The sequence below is a fragment of the Wolffia australiana genome, chromosome 8 (assembly GCF_029677425.1).
Source record: "Wolffia australiana isolate 7733 chromosome 8, ASM2967742v1".
NCBI lineage: Eukaryota > Viridiplantae > Streptophyta > Magnoliopsida > Alismatales > Araceae > Wolffia > Wolffia australiana.
Window position 1 is genome coordinate 12677664 of NC_135842.1, and position 18706 is coordinate 12696369.

Sequence of the window (18706 nt, forward strand, 5' to 3'; positions counted from 1 at the left end):
GGGATGCAGTGTTTATGGGCTTGGGTCTTCATGGAACCTTTGACGAGAATAAAAGGCACAATATATGAATAGTTCAAGGAGGGCTTTGTAGCTCACACCTTCAACAATAACACAATGGCCATATAGATACCAATATGAGTTTAGCTGCTCAAATTCCAGTCAATAATCAACCAGAGATTCAAAGAAATCCATTGTAGATGATATAAGGTTCAAGCACTTGATAAACAAGTCCAAGAGAACAAAACAAAGAAACAAGGAGTCCCAATATCATTCACAATAGACTCTCCAATAGACTCAAGCACAAAAGCAATGTTACTATAGATCTGATGGAGAGTAAAAGAACCTGGACAAGAACCTGGAAGACCTTACTTAATTCAATGTGCCCCTTGAGAATTACAAGCTTGCTCCCTTCACAAGCTCCCCCTGCTCCACAAGCAATAGGTTGGGCTCTTCAGCCTTCTGGAGCTTCACCTAGGTCCTGGGAGCTGCTAGCACCTTCCTCCACCTGGTGGTGAGCTTCAGCCCTTATCTCCCGCATCACCACCACCTCAGGAAAATCAAAATTACACTGAAAGAGGGCTACAATGCCCTAAATGAACGATTCCCGTCCAAGATAATGGGCCATGTTTGAAAACATGGCCTAATGGGCAACATTTGCGAGTCACATGCCTTTTAAATGGCCATGTGCCCAACAGCCTTTGGGTGGTCCAAGTGCTAGCCAAAGCAAGATGGGCATCGTGGTCACAAAGCAGCTTGTCTGCAACATCCACTGGGAATGGGGCAGAGCAATAATGGAGGAGGATGAGTGGCATGCACACACACATAGATTCAAAATGAGTCATCGTGATGGTGAAATGGTAAGAGGCTTAGCTTAGCCTAATGCAACCACTGACTCTAGCGCTTGGGTTGGTTGCCTGTAAAACATCAAGAGTAAGCTTCCAAATTGTGGTTGATCACCTCAGTTTGCCCGTCTGTCTCAAGGTGGTATGTCGAGATGCGACAGAGTTGGGTGCCTTGGAGGGAGTGTAACTCCCGCTAGAAGCCAGGCATGAAGACACGATCCTGATCAGATTGATGAGAAAGACCAAGGAAGTGGGTGTACTTACTAAGTCAATCCACCACTGCTAGGATGGTGTCAATGTTGTGTGATTTGGTAAGCCCCTCGATGAAGTCCATAGAGATATCCTCCTAAACTCGGGTGGGCATTGGAAGGCTTTGTTTTTCTGGAGGAGGCCCACTTGGTTGAGTGTGGAGGCTTTGTTTTGCTAGCAGATGTGACACCCATTGATGCCATGCTTCATGTTTGTCCTAAAGAACTGTAAGGTGATGTGTGGATGACGTGGATGGCAAGAGTCTCGTGTGGAGGGATGCGCAACAGGATGTCTGTAGCCTCGTTCGTGCACCCAGCCTTGTATTAAATGGTGAAGCAATAACATAGGAGCTTTTAGAGCCATTTGTCATAGTCACCTTGGACATCGTGTTGCTACAATACGTGTTTTACGCTTTGTTGATATGTGAGAATGACCAAGGGTTGGAAGAGGAGGTAGGTGTACCACTTGTGGCTGGTGACGACAATGGACATTAATTACTGCGCATTGACCAAGTGAGCAAGAGTTGTGTGCGAGAAGACTTCGATGAGGTATGCCATCAGGCAATGATGCTGCATGAGCACCGCCCTTGCTCTTGCTCCAAAAGCATTTTCTTCTAACACAAATTCATGAGAGAAATCAGGGAGGATGAGAACCACCACTGTAGACAAGGTGTAGTTCAAACGATCGAATGTCATTTGAGCCTCAATGAACCACTCAAAAATGTAGCCAGGTGGTGAAAATCAAGCCCACCACAAACCACCTATAGTAGCTGGACAGCCCGAGAAACCCCCAGAAGTGTCGTAGAGTGAGAGATGTCAGCCATTCTTGGACATTGTGCGCACCTTGTCAACATTCGTGGCAACACCAACAAACTATACCTAGACACCTAAGTATTCTAGCTGGGACTAGAGCAAGAGCACTTACTAGCATTTTCATGGAGGGAATGGAGCTCCAAGAGTTGCAAGACCTGAGTGAGGTGGCCCAAATGCTCGTCCTGGGTGCAATTATGGATAAAAGCTTCATCAAAGAAGACCAACACAAAGGCAAGGTTCATCAAGGCTAAGAATAGGGCCTAGAAGACAAGGTTCATCAAGGCTAAGAAGCTCATCGGCACATTGGACAATCCAAACAGTATGATGACATACTCGTAGTGTCCCAAATGGGTATGGAATGTCATCTCATTGATGTCGCACTCGTGCATCCAAATTTGGCGGTAGCCCAATTTGATGTCAAGCTTAGAGAAATAAGATATGACTTACAGTTCTTCAAGGAGCTTGTGACCACGGTGATTAGGAACCAATTATGGACCATGGTTTTGTTGAGAGCTCGGTAGTCGATGCAAAACTGCCAACCATTATCCTTTTTGCAGACAAAGAGAGTCGGGCTCTGATGCAGGACGATGTCTTGGACGTCGTTTGGTCAGTACCGAGGTGATACTCGGATACCGGGGAGATGGCGTGGACGTCATCGAAGACGTCGTCCACCAGTGAGGACCTACGGAGATGCATCAATGTGATGCAATGCAATCCTAGGTGAATGTAAGTGCAGGCCCTACTCGTGGGGTTCACCGGGCTCCGTGCTCTAGGGTGGATGACCGATGATAGTGATGGTAACCTCCTGACCCTCGTGTGTGCGTCGAAGGAGTCTACGGTGCCAAATGGATTAAATTTGTTGATGCTCTCATGTAACAGGCGGGCTCAGCCCGTACCTAGGAAAGATGCTCTCATGTTCATTTACCCTCTCACCTACTCTTACCCGAGCACGGTGGAGTGCGTCAACAGATATACGACAGAAGATAATTAACGGGCGAGCTTGAGGAGCGAGGTACCTCGTGGCACGTCATCCCGCAGCGTACATAGTTGGTGCAAAGATACTGGTGGGAGTGGAGTTTGGTGGAGCTGTGCCAAAGGCGGGCACGATGTCGCTTGATAGGCAGCATTGCGCGGCGCTGGAGCGGTAGTGCACGGAGCGTAGTAGGATCATGGAGGAGTGAGGTGTAACGATGAGCGTGGCACGGGCTTGGGCTTAGGCTCAGCTAATGGGTGCGGCAGTGTGGCCCTCGGCGAAGCCTCGGCTCAGGCTCAGGCTCGACTCGGTCAACAGCCGCGGTGTGAAGACGGCGCTAAGCGGCTCGGTCAATGGGTGCGGTGCAAGGACGACGCTGGGCGACTTGGTCAATGGACGCAGCACGAGGACGGGCTCAGCGGTGCTGGCTCGATCGTGGGCAGCCTGAAGGTGGGCGCCAAGAGCAACGGCCGCATCGGCGTTGGGAGAGAACGGCACCCATGCAGTTGCAGGCAAAGCTGCGACATGCGTCCGACGTCGCGCGACCAGCGCAGCAGGCATCGGCACCCACGTCTGGAGCAGGCGGAGGTCTTGTAGTCGTAAGCGACGCAGCGTCGGGCATCCGACGACCAGCGCGGCAGGTCTGAGCAGCAGAGGCGAGAGGCAGCGGCCTCCGTGTCTGCGTAGGCGGCTGTCGAGAGCTCCAACAGCGGGGATCTACACCATAGGGCTCCAACGACGGGATCCGGTGGCTGTAGTGGCCTCAGGGGAGTGTGACAGCGGCTTCGGGTGGCGCTGGGTGGCGACCACGTCACGGAAGGATGGTGGCCTCTGAGTCGGCGTCGGGCGGTGGCCTCAAGTTCTCCCATGGTGGAGGGGCAGCTGGATCAGCAACGGGGTGCTAGCGGCCCACGTTTCGGTGCGGAGGCAGCCCAGGGCTCCGACGGTGAAGCAGTGGCCAGCCTAGGGTTCCGGTGGCGCAGTCCCAGCAGAACGGGAATCTGGCGGAACAGGGTTCGGCTGAACGGAGAACGGGCGACGGTTGTCTGCCCATTTCCCGTTCCGTCCTCCTCTCTCATTCTCTTTTTTTTGTCCTTTTTTTTCTTATTTTTTTCTTCCTCTCACATGAGGACATCGGGATACCTTTTTTTTCCAAAAATTCACAAATCTTCTCTCTTTAGGGTGCCCTCTCCTTCCCTAATGTAGGGAGGGTGATGGGCCCTAAGGAGGGACAAAAAGGGGGGGTGGCCCATTAGGAAAGGAGCCTTCTCTTAAGACCACTAATATAGTTGTTTTAAAACAAAACAAAAAGAGAAGAGGGTTCGAAGGGGATAAGACAAAACAAAAAGGGCCTTTGCACGGATAATGGCCCGAGAAAATCAAAACTATCTAGATACCTTTGCCCTCGCTTTGGCGTTTCATTCTGGCGGGGCTCGAGCCGGCGGGTGTCACTGGCGATGATGTGGACTCCGGTGTCATCCTTGATAGAGCAGGATCTCGTGCTCCATCAAGCTCAAGTGGGGGTTTCACGAGGGTTGGCTAATGTCTGGGTCTACTTGCTTCCGCACTAGCTGCTCCAGCTCGTTCATCTTGAAATGAGAATAGTGATATGGGTATGAGTTGATGGGGCTCATACCTTGATGGAGAATGATCTGGTGGTTGAGGGGGCATCGAGATGGGAGTCCCTCTGGATGATGGATCCAAGGGAATTAATGTTCCACGAGGGCTTGAACTTCAACTGACGCAGAAGAGGATGAGTTAGGGCTCTTTTGAAAGGTGCCCAGGGCTATGTGGGGCTGGTGTTGTGCCGTGCACCCGTGCAACTAGTATCCGGATTGCATGCCAAGAGGAGGAGGTCCCAACCGAGGGTGTGAAGCCACATACACTTCAACATGATGTTCGTTCTAATGTTGGGGATTGACAACAAGGTGACCACTACTGCATACCATTGGAGGCCCACTAGAATGCCCAAGACCTGCTCTAAACCATTGGTGATTGTGTCATTGTCATATTGGATTTGATATGGCAGTGCAAAACTAAAAGGGAGCCCCAACATGCGATCAAGGAGGCAACATATCAAGACCATTATGGCACCGTGTCAAGAGCACTCATGTGCCCCATCCGTGGATGTCACCCTTGATCTAGAGAGTATGGGCTAGGAGAGGCCCATGATTCCACGTGTATGTTGTAAGTTGGGTGCCATTGGTTCAGTCATCATCCTCTGATTTGGGGTGGTGATCCTCAACTGATTCCACTGTGGGGTCATCGGGAAGGTAGGTGACAATGGACGTGGAGGACCTTCCAGCAATGATGCCCCTGTGAGAATCTCTCGTTGCACTAGAAGCAGAAACTTTGTGCCTAATATCGAAGGAACCCGTCTTCTATGAGGTTGAGGCCCCGAGCTGGCAGCGCTCTACCTCACCTAGCTCCTACTACAGCTAGTGATGGTTGAGGAGGTTCTCCTCAGATAGAATGGAACAATCCCTTGCTTGACGCTCCCCCTAGTCTTGGAATTCGGTGAGTGTCGACTCTTCCTCAAAAGCACATTCAATCAATTCGTCAGTACTGCTTCAGCAAAGACAATTCACCTCGCTGGAGGGTGGAGGGGTTCTGGCCTGAGTGTCCTGGGCAAGAGTTTGGCAGCCCCTTTCTCTGCATTGGTAGCCCCATTTCTTTACATCAGCAGCCCAATAAGGTTGGTCGGTGGGGTTCTCTCGGCCCCTGTAGTCACGTAAGGGCATCGGGACAGCCCCTAGGGTGGTAGTGACAGCAAGCGGAGGGTCGACCGCAATACCGTGGTCATATAGCGCTTGTGGGGGTGGCAGAAGGAGGCCTACATCATCATTTTCAGACAGAGTTTGGTGCGGTGAGTTCAGTAGTGGCAACGCCGTGCTGCAAGTCAAGGTCTATGCCCTGAAGTGGCGGCATCGTTGGAGTGGCTTGTCGGTGTTCGTGTGTGGGCATAGTTACTTTCACGTGCTCAAAGATGGGCGTGAGATGGTGCTCCAAGAATTCGGCTATAGCCTTAGCCATCATGCTGTTACACCCACATCGAATAAGAGCATTCTGATTCTGATTTCATGGGAAGCGATGTTGGCAATGGAGATGGGATGGTTTTGGTTGTGACACCAATGATACGATCCCCGTTCGGGATCCTTATCGTTCAAAAGTGTAACTCAATGTCCAAATATAAATCATAATTCAAACATCTCAAAGATTTCACAGAGAGACGAGAGGAGACTGAGAGAGATATTCCTAGGGTACAGAGACAGAGAAGAAACACCAAGGGTGGAGGGAGTGGTAAAAGATCACTGACGAGTGGTTGTTGCTTAGTAGGGGGATGACATCGGGCCTGCAAGCACAGAGAGGAAGAGTCATGACCGAAGCGAGAAAAGAGGAACAGGATAAGAGAGACCCACAATTCATCTTCCTTCCTGCCCTAGCTCTAGAGAGGACGGGCTTAAGTAGGAGCTGAAACATACTTGACATGCATGTCCCAAATGGGATGATGTTATCGGTTCTTCTGGGCATAAGAGGATATTAGCAGATGTTAAGTTTTGGTTTAGTTATACAAGGTTGAGAAAAATTCATAAATATAATATTTGAGAATAGTTGATCAGATGGGTTACCACTATGCAATTGTGACGTGGGAGAAAATATATATGCCCTCATTCATTATAAACATTTATTCAAATTATCAGGTTAAGTCATGACAGTTAAATTACCCATTTCAATGGATGCCTAAAAATCAAACATCTAAGAGTCGCCTTCTGCACCAGAATTGCCCCCAACGACCAAAGAACATAACCAGGAAGCCATGAACGACCCCACGTTTGTATGCATGTAGGGAGTCGCAACCGCAGCCGCCATCCTTTCTCCTCCCTGCCCGCCTTCTTCGTCCTATATATGGATCTATAATATCCCAAACTCATGCTTTTTTAGGTGGTGAAATTTTCTTTGAAGAAGTTGAGCTTGTTCGAACATTTCATCCACCAACCTCTCAGGTGTCAATGCTGTGGTCGCTGCTGCCTTCCCCGCCTCTAAGGGATATGATCATTGCTAAGGATACACTCTTTTCACAACCTTTTCTTCTCCATCGCCTTTTTCCTCCATTGTCTATCCTATTTCCCCTGTCGATGCTCATTTTCTCCATCCATTTTTTTTCTTTCTCCCTCCCTCTCCTTCCTACGTATCTCCATTTCTATCCCAATCCATCTTCTGATTGATCCCCATCTCTATCCCTCTTCCAGCCTATCGCATTCCATTATCTTGGCCACAGGCATCACTACTGACCAAAAAACTTGAATATTCATTGGTCAACCTTGATTGGTCAACAGTCAGCTGCTACCCTAGTCAACAAACCACCCAAGCCCAATCAACAGTCAACCTCAGCCAATAACTAGCCCCGATCAAAAATCAACCCATCCGGGTCAACAATAATCCAACCAGTCAACCTCAACCCCGGTCAATGATCAACCTTGAATCAGTTAACTGTCATATTTACCTAGTCAATAGCCTATGCCTGTCTGGTCAATGGTCTGCCTTAAAGTACTAATGAAAGTTGCCCAGCAATTAGGTGTGTCTGTTCCACTCTCTTATATGTCGCTTTATTCCCCTCAATACTTTTGTACTTTCACATGTGTCATTGGACTACATATAAACTTGACTGATCATAATATCCTAACAGAGACCCACCAATGATTTAATCTAGGGCAAAGTATATGCCACGGTGCTTACAGAGAGTCCTCTCCTCAACTGAGAAAAGGAACTCCTACATTACTAATATCCCTGGATTTAGATAATCTAAGGCATCTTTGTGAAAGGCAGATTTTTTTTCTATCCACCTTAGGTCCTCATCAGTCATCAGTCATTGTGCACATAGCTTTCTAGAATCACAAAGTTATTGTGTTAATTCAAACAACTCTAAGAGAGGTGCAGGTCCCTTCATCTATTTAGATCAAGTATTAGTCAATAAAAGTGTAGCAACACTAAGCAATAATTAATAGGATGCTATCAGATACATAAAATGTGATTAACAGGCCAACCTATTGATGACACCCTAAATTCAGTATTTACTTCAACAATTAGCACAATTTAATGTATTTTAAGAGTTTAAAATACGGTTGTTTCATACATTTACATGTTAATTAATTTTTCCAAGTGGATTCAAATTTTTCCCTATTTTCTTGTTAATTTATGAATTTTATGGAATTTATTTAAGCTTGGGATAAATCTGTTTAAATGGAAACGGCAGGTTCAAAAGTTAATTATAGTGTTAATTAATGCGGGGACGAATTACTGAATTTTCTAGATTTTTCTAGACTTTTATTGGATTTTTTGAGAATTTATTCGAGGAAGAAATGAATTTTTAAATAGAAAAATGATATATATTTATAAGGAAAAGACGAGTTTCAAAGCAATTTCTAAAGTTGGAGGGGCTTTTCTTAATTTTTTGTTGCAATCATGCCCATAAAAAAGCTCTCGATCATCCATTGCAAGTGTAAAGATACAATGAAAATAATTTCAGGGTTTTATTGAATTAATCAGAATATTTCTATGGTTTTCTATGGTTTTTTTCAGAAATATGGAGGAGAGAGAAAGCAGAGGGGCATATACATAAATACTTTTGGGTGGCAACAAATTGCGCATGCAAACTTTAGGAGGGACTTTAGCACAAAATTTCAAGACAATTTTTTGGGTGGCCACATGGCCAAATCTCAGCCGTCGGATGCATATCCGACAGCTTAAATGCTAAACGAATTTATTTATTTTGAGGCCGGTAAGTCCATCGCCCATGATGCGCATACAAAATGTGTGCACGAGGGGTGACGTGGATGACTCTGATTGGGTAGCAGTATTGAAAACAACATGTAAGTGCATTTCATATGTATTATTACTCTCTTCTTTCGAGGAGGGGGTACGTGAAGCGTCGAGAGAGGAGATGTCAGATGAAATTAAAATTTTTCCAGCCAATCAGGATTCGACACGTCATTGCATGTAAGGTAAAAAATTAATTAAATGAACAAATATTGATCCAACGGCTATGATTGGTCAAAATTCATTTATTAATAACTTTTGATCCTAAAGTCCGATTGAGGTAAAATATTTATGGATTTGCTCATCTCGATCTCCTATTTCTATCTGTGTGCCTACATCAATATATAAAAATTATTTATTTATTGGGGTTAAAATGGTAATTTTTACCACTTAACCTAAGTATAAAAGCTGAAATTTGAGAGGAAAAGCTCATTCTGGAGCGGGATCTTTCACAACTACAAGATAGAGAGGACAACCAGCATGTATCAAGCCTATTTGTTACTTTGTATGTCATTGTATTTGAATTTTTAGTGTAATTTGGATGATTTCTTACTGAATTTATTTATTGTTTTTCTCGATCTTGGTCTGAATTCCTAAATAAATAGGCTTGAGCAGAATGTACAAGCCCTTACTGGTATTGAGAGGAGAGATTGTGAAATTTACCTAGCTATTCCATTTGCACATTAAAAAATTATAAAAATTTTAATTTCTAGGAGATATTACATTGCCTTTATGATCTAATAGTTAGTAAATTTTGTTAACAAATTTCCCAAAATCAAACTAAAAAAAAATCAGATTATCTTCTTATTCCCTCTGATTGACCCTTTGGTCCTTTTTATTGGATCAAAGAAGTCAATCTAGAGCTCCTTACTTCTTCTATTCTTATCTCTTCTACCCCCCTTTCTAAACCCGTCATCTAATTAGGGTGATTTGATTTCCATTTAAGATTAAATTAACTCTAATTGGGGTCAAATTATTCAAGCAAATCACTAATTGACTTCCTTACTAGCTTCCCTTGGATGATACCTGTACTTATCACTATACATCTTAAGTTAGGTTTTATAAATTTTATTGTATAAGCTAAAATTAAGAATGATAAGATATTATACAATTTCATAGTTTACCCCTATTTTTGGCTTATCACCTATTACTATTGTTTCTTAGTGCATATAGTATAGTGTTGTACAGAGTATCCACTAAATACTTTAAATAAATGTATAAGTAAAATATGCAATTCAATGATGTCATAGATTCTAGTTCAGTAACAGTCTTGAATGGTACTACTGATTTCACACCTTGAAAAGATTTAACTAGTTACATTACCCTCCTTGACCTCTTTACCAGTACAAAGAGATCAATTACCGCACACATCACTACAAGAGTATAGTCTTAAGATGATGGCTTAACAGTGTTTTCATCCAGAATATAAAATTAATTCCAATATAAATTCCTTGGCAAATACTAGGATGAGGATATTGCCCCATGAAGGGACAAGTGATCCAACAAAATTGAATTGATCAAATTTTTGCTAATCATTCTGTCAATAAAAATCAATTGATTCGATCTGATCGAATTTCTTGATCTAACACTCTGGTTGATCATGATTGATCTAGAAATTTGGACGATCTGATTTCAGTAATCATATAGTTACTCAATTGCGCTCTTAGTTCAATGTTCTCAATTTGAACGATCTTCCTCAATTTTATTAATTTATCAATTGATTGATCTAGAAACTGGATGTTCTTAGTTCAATGTTCTTTTGGTTTATATTTATCTTTCATAGGATTGACTTATACCTTAATATTATGCGGTTTATCTAATGAATATTAATAACCAGTTATTTAATACATGATCTCCAAGGATGATCCTTCAAAACAGAACTTCTAAATTATTTATTGTCATGATGTTTGGCCCAAGTATATGGTAATGCTAGCCGTGTGATTGGCATGATTTCCAGAACACAAGAAATTTTTTTCCAAACGGCGATCATTTCACCAATTCAAAGATTAATTTTTTCCAAATTTCAAATATTTTATAGTCAATATATGGCCGAATGAATATCTCAAAGTAAAAAAACTTCACAGTTTTTAGGAACTTAAATTAGTTTCAAGATTCATAGAAGACTGAAGAAATATTTCAAAAGCATCTCAATCTCTTTCTTTTTCATCTAATTTTCATTTAATTCATATCAAAAGACTTACAAGACTAATGGAATTCAATCATTTTTCCCTACCTAGGAATGTGAGGGTGATACCAATTTTTGTTACTGCCATCAATGCCCTAGAGACCTTGATAGGTGAGTGTTTACAAACAGTTGAAATTTCACGAGCAAGAAAATGAATATGAACAATAAAATGGACTTTTTACAAAGGTTCTGAAAATGAAACGAATCCACTAGCACTACGAATGCCATCTAGCCAATAAATCTATTGAAACTATATCCAAAAATAAGCACAAAAATCAAAGGATTATCTTTTTCAAGTGTGAAAGACCTTGCAGCTTAAAACATGTGAAAATTAATGTTTATTTATATATGTTGACTCTCGTGTATCATTCTTTTATGAGTAAGATAATAACACAACAAAAAATAAACAGACATAGTGACCTTTATTAGAATTTGGAACCCTACGTAAAGATGACTATAAATAATATACATAACAAATATCCAAAAACTAAATAAGGTAGTATATAGGTAAATAGATAACCAAAGCCCAATCCATGAGACACCAAAGACGAGTCAAATGAACTAGTCCATCACCGAGCAACCCAATAAACTCTACTAATGATTTTAGGAAGAAACGTCCCTAGGCAGTTTCTAATGATTTTAGATACAACTTTGTTGCATACTTACAAAGACGAATGGGTAAAAAATTACAAAAAGAAGCTGGGTTATCCATTTTCAGGATAAGTGCAAGGAAAGTGGAGTTTTAGCTTCTAAGAGAGCCTCCATGGATGAAGGCCTCTTTGGGAGACTTTACTAAGTCTGTGCCTATGATATCCCAACAAGTTACACTGAACTTAGCAAAAAATTCTTCTGGTCCTAGGACCTTGTTCCTCTAAGTAGGAAGATCACATCCTTGATCTTTGTTCGCGTAGGGGTGGCCATGACAATGGTGTTTTCTTGGTCGGCCAACTGATGTTGGATGGAGGAAAGATATCCTCATTCACCTCTATCAGTTGGAAGGTAAGTGAAGTATGTAAATAGTCAACCCTCGCGACTGCCAATCGGTCAAGATTCTGATTATATGTCTCTAATAGGGATGCATCGTTAGGTTTAGATCTATATCTGATAGAGGCATTAAAGAAATGTGTGTTTCTCTCACCCTCAGAAAGCCATTAGATATGCAATTTCTATAGAAAATATTTTTTGTCATCCCATGGCTTCTATAGTCTGAATTTCCTCCCAAGCTGCTTCAATCCAAGCTGATGCAGGACGTCATCTAGAACGTCGTCCGGTCAGTACCGAGACAATGCTCAGTTACCTAAATAGTGGTGTGGGTCATCGTTAACGACCTCATCCAATGAGTAATTTCCCTATGGGAATGTAACTACGAGATGATGGTCCTATGTGAACGTACTTGCAGGCCCCGACTCGTGGAGGTCACCGGACTCCGAGCTCCAAAGGGGACTATCGAGTGACAGTGACGGTGGCCTCTTGACCCACATCAGAGGGACAACAGCAGCTACGGTGCCAAACGGAATAAATTCATAGGGCTTGCACCTAATGGAAAAGCTCAAACCGTACTAGTCAGAGGCTCAATTTTGTAGTTTTCTCAATACTCTCTCACCTATCTTAGCCCAAGCGTGGTGGAATGCAATCGAGAGTATATTGCAGAAGATAATGTAACAAGCGTGCAAGAGTATATCTGCGCCCCGCCGATCGTTGCCAACCGGCGACGTCTCGGCAAACGATGCCCCGAGATGCCATTCTTCACTGCCCCAAAGAGGTCGTCGCCCGGAGCGCAAGACGTCCTCAACGAGTCTTCCGCCGACCTTTACGAAGGGCTCCAACGCTACTCTGCATGTCGAGCCGCCGTGATCTCTCCGGCAACTCTCCGCCCCACTCGCTTCAAATCGCCGCTGACCATCGATGACACTACACTACGAGCCACCGACGGCGAGGTACACCGTCATCTCCCGTCGCTCGTTTATTTACCACTTGCAATATATCGTCGTCTTGACTCCACCACGCTCGGGCTAGGTAGGTGAGAGAGGACGAATTGAGAGAACTACGATCAACTGAGTGTCTTACCGGTACGGATGAGTACATCCATTACGTGTGAGCCTTACGGATAGATTTTGTTCAGCCGTAGATGCCTTCGTCACTCCGACGAGGTTCGAGAGGCCACCGTCGCCGTCACCCGGTGACCCCGTCCAAGCTTGGAGCTCGGCGCCTCCCTCGAGTCGGAGCCTGCACGTAGGACACGTAGGGCATTTAGAGCATCGTAGTCGCATAACTCGTAGGATTTCATCCATCGGACAATGACACTGTCGACGTTTGATACCATCATCACTTATCGACACCGAACCATCATATTCGGTGTTGACCGGATGACGTCCTAGACGGCGTCCGACATCACTCTGTCCGGATTGAACTAAAAATAAAGCACCCAGATGAAGGAAAATATACAATTCAACCGCAGAGATTCATGAACGTACCTGAATCGCCCTGATTTGAAGACGAGAATGGCGATGCTGATTGCCATTGCCTAGCTTCGGTTTATGGTTTCCCTCATTCTTCTCCTTCCTCCGGGTGCAAATCAAGGGACACTCTGACTTCTCCTGGTACCATCCAAAGCTTTTTGAGCAGGCAGGAGGTTGTCACGACCCTCCTGCTGCTCTCGTTGTGGCCGAAAGGGTCTTCCACTGCTTATGGAGTCACGGTCGAAACATAGATGAATTGGGAGCTTTTAGGCCCCCTTTAATGGCTTGGGAGGAAACTCTCAGGCCATCTGATGGAGGGGGACAGCCCTGGGGGCCCTCCTAGGCTGTTGGATTGCCCCGCGGTCCCCCTTCCCTGGCCGAAAACAGCCTCCAGTGGCAGCATCAACAACCAGGGGTGAGGTTGGACCGAACTGCCCCTGGCTGTTCGATCACCCTCATATGGGTCTGACGGCTGCAATTTAGATCCAGATTAGTTTGATGTACCCTTGTCTTCCATCTCAGCACACCCCGTCAGCTGCCTTGTCAGTGCTCCATTAGCATCCCTTCCTCTGATTTGTCCATAGTTGGGTCCCGCATCCGCATCATCCTCACCAGCCAATAGGAATGCCTGAAATAGATATAAAACAAATTAAATAAAATGGGATAGATCTCACTGTCTGATCTTCTTCAAGAAAATCAGATGGATGAGATCATATCCATCTTCTAAAATTAGCTCGAGAAGACACGGGCTTTAGGCCAGGTTGGCTCAAAGCCCGGTTGTATTTTTCTTTCTAAATTTGATTACTCATCAATCTGGCCCTCTGCGAAGGTAAAATAGGTTGTGTCATGTAAATTTTAAAACATAAAACACTATAAAACCTTTGATATATATGTCCTATCGAATTTGAACAGTTTACCACTCTTGCTTGCGATCACTCCATCTCTGTGGGCCTATAATTGGGCCTCTATAGTGGCCTCTATTTGGGGATTGGCTGGTCCTGCTGCTAGGCGCCGGCCTTGCTTGCTGCGGCAGGCTCGAGCTTTGTCGCTCGCTCGCATGCAGGTTGGCTTGGGCGTTGTTGCACCTGGTCAGCTCCTAGTTGGCCCAAGCCTAATAAAAACCTCTTTTTCTATTTTCCCTTTTTCTTATTTATTTCTCTCCTTTCTTTCTCACTCATTCCTTTTTTTTCATTTTCTTCTCTTCAACCTTGACTTCACCCTTGCAATAGCATAGATAACATAATAAATAGAACATTAGAAATTAACATGTCTTAAATATATTTTCACTAAGAAATTCTTGAGTGTGTATAAAATGTATAAAAATTACATTAAAATGCATTTTTTATCACTTTCTCTATTTACTGCTGAGATGCATATTCTATCCCTGTTGAAGAAAATACAAATGAAATGTTCCCAAAATGACTTTAAAATATGTATGATTGCATGGCACATTTTGGGTCTATCAGCGCTTGCTGGCTGGCGGTTGGCTTGAGTGCCCCCAACTCTTCCCCCGTATAGCTGGCCACTAACACATTTTTATTTTATTTTATTCATCTTTCTTCTATTATTCTCTCTTTTATTTCTTTCTTCAACTTCAACTTTTACCCATACAATAGCATAAATGAAAAACTAAAAAGAGCATTTATCATATTAACAATGACTTAAACATATTTTTTATTAATAAATTCTTGGAAATATAAATCATTTGAAATTTTTGTTAAAAATGCATTGTTTTATCATTTGCTCTATTTAGTGCATGAGATGAAAATTAGTGTATGGTTGAAGATAACACACATGAAGTGATTTCAAAATGATCTTAAAATGCATATGATTGCATGCCACATTTTGGATCTATCAGCCACACAAAGCTGTGAAAGGCCTAATGCTGAATCCACATGGTCTGAAACCAAAAAGGAGCTCCGCAAATTCTTGATCTCACGTCAGGGAGAAGGAGGATCGGAGGGTGTTCAGAGAAATGGCACAAAGAATCGTGACTGTGATGGAGCATTAAAACATTGCAATGTTGTTATGAAAACAACGATTGAGCCTCTCGTACATACGAGCATTATCTTGGCGCTAATTACACCAAGTCCAAATCTCTCCCCGAATAGGTAGCTCCACTAGTGTTTTCTGGTGGACAAAGTCATTGAACGCTTGCATGGATCACATGTGAGGGGATTGTCCTCCTCAGCGTTCATTCACTACAAGGATGCAATTGAAATCCCCAGTTAAAAACCAATGAAGATCTACAAGCCAAGGGTACTCCTGAAGATGTTATGTGAATTCCCTCTGTTGGGCCTCCCACAATAGCTATCGATGTGATGCATAGACGATCGTGAGCATGTAAGGCTGTGGGTACACGGCATAGCAAGAGTTACATATTGAGTCCCTTTAGCAAGGAACTCCAAATAATAGTATGTGATCCATAATAACCAGATCTTATTCCAAGAGTGGCAATAAGAATGGTCTATTCTGAGTTTCCTCATGATGGAATGGATAGTGTTTGATGTGCTCAAAGGTTCAATAAGCCCGACTATACGATCATATTTTCAGTGTATTGAATGAAAGATAAACAAGATAAATATATTGTTGATTCACATTTTTTGATTGAAGAATGAAGAGATTCATGCTTGAAGGTTTGTTGAGTGAGGATCTAAGGGAAACGATGAAGTACGGCTTTCCCAAATCTGTCTCTGATCCCTTTCTTATCACTAAGTCCTTATTGAGGTCCACTTTTTAAGGATAAGACGTCCATAAATTAAAAGGTTTCCCTGCAAATTTCAAGCTCTTAGATTTTATAATTATTTACTAAATATATTAAATAACCATACTATTTATTAATAAATAAGTTTCTCATAAAAAATGCTGTATAAATCAAAACTCTAGTTTTCGACTTTCTTTTCCATTTATTGAGCTTCCTCTATATGAATTAAACCTGAATGTAACTCTAGGATTTTCTTAATGAAATCAAGAATACAAATAATATTCATTATAAATAATATTTTCACAAATATGTCATTAGAATGGAGAAAATTATTATCAATTGCACAAATATGTGACAAGTATTATTGTTTTATGTTATTTGATGTCTTCACCTAATACACCCAATCAGGTGTTTGTGAAACTAAATTTTTTTTATAATATAAAAATCTCTGTTTAATCTCTCTAAATGGATAAGGAGAGATATAGAGATTAAAAAAGAGAGATGAAGAGCTCAGCTGCATGAACAAAACCCCTTTATTTTTTAGGTTCAAATGTAAAAATAACATTTTATTCTTCCCAATTTTAAGTATTACATATTTTCGAATTTCCCTTTCATTCTTTGTTTGAGTCCACACTAGAAAATATTAATTCTCATGAAAATTTTGTTAGTACGAAATAGACTGAACACTTTTTATAAACCGTACAAAGTAAAGTAAATAACCTTAAATAAATCATGGAGTTCAACTTCAAAATTCTATTGAAGTTATTGAACAATACATAATATATTTCAACTTCTAGTCAAGAAAGACCACTCAACCGTATTTTCTTTTCAAAACATTTAAATTAATTCAATCTATGATGACCGCTGTACAATATGATTCACAAAAATAATTTCTCTAAATTATTTCTCTAAATAATTTCTCTAAATATATTTCAACTTCACAAAAAGTTTCCATGCACGGACTTGTATTTTTTTGCTATTCATATTTAAAAATCATAATTGAAAATATATTAGATAAAGTTTTCACTCAAATACAATATAACATAAATTTATATTCTTTTACTCGTATGTGGCATAGGCAGATATTTATTTTGGTATGCAACACTTTTTGTAATTATATTCATACAAAAAAAATTTCCAATTCAATGTGTTACTTTCTAGCTCAATGATATCAATCTTACATGAAATATACTGTATCTCATAATCAACTTTCACCAATAAACTATATATTGTTTTATCTAATAAAAAATGCATATTGTATTTCATTATTTTCAACCAATGAATCCAGTTATTTCAACAACGTTATTTTTTACCAATTTAAATAATAACAGCGATTGTGTATTTATTGTTGAAATAAATATGAAATTTTATTCAAAATCATAAATGATTGCTTTAAAGTCTGAAATTTGTGATTGCTTTAAAATAAGACACAAAAATATTTTGGATTTTTTGGTAAATCATTTTTTAAATCAGCTAAGAATAAATTTATAATGAATAAACTATCCAAGCTCACTGAACTGACCACAAGAACATGCGAAATAATAAAACATGTTTTGAAATATAATGCCAAAATCAGGAAAAACTAAGGAAATTTTCACTAGACCATTAATTATGAGAAAAATTATACCTATTCCATAGATATTGATAGAATGAATCACTTATTGTTAAGAAAAAGATGAGATTTGAGCTTGGTTTAAAGTTTGATCATTATCAGATTCATCAAAAGTAACTTTTCAAAACTTAATCATGGATTACCTACCATAGAATGAAAAGTTATCAGTGAATCCATTGGGATTGAACTTTAATTCCATACAATGGGAATTATATTTAGAGGAATAAGGATGAGATAGATAATATTTAGAGAAGTTATATTCAAACAGATCTAGTCTAAGAATGATGAGCAGGAAGAAAAGGGAAACATCAATTCTTTGTGGGTGCAAGTAAATGAAAAGTTCTAATGTTTCTACAATGAATGAAATGTACTAATTAACTCTGAAGATCACAGGATAAAACACTTTTCTAGATGGTTGGTATGCCTATCCAAGCCTTGATAATTTCAAACAAGATAAATATCTCAGATCTAAGCCATCTCCAAATATATCCCCACCATTAAATGGATCTTGGATCTGCTTTCACCTCAATAAATTATAGATATATAAATCAAGGTGGCCGGATTCCCCCTCCTGTTTGTTTCATGTATTTGGGTCAGTCCATAAGAATCATGGTTTTGTTTGGCCCTTTTTGACTTTGGATCTAAAATGACTCTATTTGATCTTTTTCGTCTGTCCTTTCTTAAAAAAATGTACCAATGAGCAGGTCAACGTCGATCAGACTAAAACTTTTAAAAGAGTGAAATATGTTGAGTTGGTGAAAGGAGGATGAAACAAGTTTAATAATACTCATGTAATACATTTATGCATTTAACCATTTGATCTTTTAGATCTAAGTTTGGCGCTTGAATAAATTCAAGAGTAGTAGTCTACTTGACTTCAATGAAGCCTTTCAGGCTTAATATATAATATATAAAAACGTGCATGTAGATGACTTGGGAAATTTGAAAGGAATGCATCAATGTGGATCAATTCAATGGTGATTAATTAATTTAATAAAAGTTCATATCGAAGTGTCCAATCTCAATGACTCAGGAAATGTATCTATAATGCAT